Source organism: Triticum urartu, chromosome 1 (assembly GCF_003073215.2).
Source record: "Triticum urartu cultivar G1812 chromosome 1, Tu2.1, whole genome shotgun sequence".
Lineage (NCBI taxonomy): Eukaryota > Viridiplantae > Streptophyta > Magnoliopsida > Poales > Poaceae > Triticum > Triticum urartu.
This window is the reverse complement of record NC_053022.1, coordinates 356,724,480-356,726,964: the sequence shown is the minus strand read 5'-3', so window position 1 is coordinate 356,726,964 and position 2,485 is coordinate 356,724,480.

Genomic DNA, 2,485 nt, shown 5'->3' with positions numbered 1-2,485 from the left:
TGTGTCGCTTAATATGATGACATGCTACATTATCATCGTGTTCAACTATTAGAATCTGAGTCAGGTCCGAACTAATGTTGAAACTTGAGTTTTTAAATGGTTGTGGGGTACATATTGGGGTAGCAATTAGTACTATCTGTCTACTATCTGGTTAATCTCCGGTGTCTACTATGAGTTTCATGTTGGGTGCAAACAAACATTAAAGGAGCCATTATCTGTATTTTTTAACTAAAGCTATTATCTACCTGCTATCATTGGTTTTGGGTCTATCCACAGTTTTCTACCATCACTCTGGGTTTGTGCATGCACTCCTTACATAATCTCACTATGTTTTATTCCTATGCATGCCAGTTATTGTACACAATGGAACTGATCATGTATAGCAAAAGAGACGAGCCTTGCGTGGCAATAAAATTTCATGCAGACGTCGTTCCATGGTGGGCGCAAAGGCAGCCCCCCTCCACCCATTTCGGATCGTAATCAAGAGGAAGATAACTGTTATGAGGGGGATTCAGAAGGAGAAGACCACTCCTATTTACCCCATGAGGTCTTCGCTCTAACTTGGCATGCTGATGTTGGTAATATCATGCATATGGTGACTTGCATTGCTTACTGTATACATTAAAGATGTCATCTGCTTAGTTTAGACATGCTTTGTGTCAATGCCATCTTTTTAGTTTCTTTATCGTATATGTGAATCATGCAATGCCATCTTGTCTAGCCAGGCATCATATATGTGAATTTTGCAATGCCACCCTGGTTAGCCAGTCATCTTATATGTGAATTATATCATGCCATCATTTTTTTATTACATGTTAAATTTGTCAACAATTTTAGTACATTCAATTACTCTTCCTGTGCATCAGCCATTTGGCATGGTCATGGAAAAATCTGGAGTGGAAAAAAGGTCTTCAGAGCAGAAAATGCTATCTGACGAAGCGCATGTCTTGCTGGTTATCGATAGCTCCTCAGAGGAGGATTTAGAGACAGATGACCAGTCATATCCCCCCCGAGGTGCATGCCCTAACTTGGCAGGGTTATGTTGCTCATATCGTGCGTGTGGTATCTTGCATTGCTATGTCATTTGCTTAGTTTAGACATGCTTTGTGTGAAGGCCACCTGTTTAGTGTCTAATTACCATATATGTGAATTATGCAATGCCATCTTGTTGCAAGACATTATATATGTGAATTATGCAATGTTATCTTGTTGCAAGGCATTATGTATGTGAATTATGCAATGCCATGCTGTTTAGGCAAGCGTCATATATGTGAATTATATCATGTCGTCCTTTTTTTGTATTTCTCATTGCTTTTGTCGACAATGTTTGTATATTCAACTGCTCTTCCTGTGCATCAGCCATTTGAATTGGTGATGGAGAAATCTGGAGTGAAAACAAGGTCTTCAGAGCAGACAATGCTACCTGCTGAAGCAGATATCTTGCTGGTTACAGATAGCTCTTCAGAGGAGGATTCAGAGGCAGATGACCAGTCCTATTATCCCCGTGAGGTGTATGCTCAAACTTGGCAGGGTTATATTACTCATATAATGGATATGTTGTATTGCAATGCTTAGTTTTTACATCATATACACAATATTGAATGCCATCTCCTTAGTTGACACATCACATATGCGATTGCCCTCTGCTCACTTCCTTAGTATATAAATCATATATTTGAATTATGTCATGCCATGATGTTTACATAGACAACATGTATCTGAATTATGGCATGCCAACCCATTTTCTAAAGACATAATATAGTTATATCATCTCATCCTGTTTACATAGTCATCATATTTAAATTATGTCATTCTATCCGTGAATTATATCATGCCATCATGTTTCCATCGACGGCATGTTTGTGATTTATGGCATGCCAACCACTTTAATAGACACATCGTATAGTTATATCATGTCATCATGTTTACATAATCATCATATTTTGAAGTATGTCATTCTATCCTGTTTAGTTAGCCATCATACATGTGAAATTGTGTCATGCTATCCTGTTTAATTAGCCATCATATATGTGAAATTATGTCCTGCTATTCCGTTTTCTTAGACAACATAAATGTGAATTATTTCATGCCCTGTTTTCTTCCCTACTATCCATTGCACCTGTCTATCTTACAATGTCTGTACATTCAATTACTTTTCTTGTTTATCAGCCATTTCAATTGGAGGGAGTGATGGCAGTATCTGTGGGAGTAAAAACACGGTCTTCAGAAAAGACCGTGCTACCTGTCGATGCAGATAGAACCACGGTTGTACTTGCCCAAGAACCAGCCCCACCACACATAACCCACACTCATGCAGATTGTACCCCTACCTAGTTGGACAGAGAACCAGCTACACCCCTTCTAACCCCAACCCCAGCAGATAGACACCTAGTTCCCATTGACACAGCATCGTCTCCACCACAGAGCACCCAAACACGAGCAGTTAGTAAGGCAACTGCAGTGCCCAAATCACGAGGACCACCAC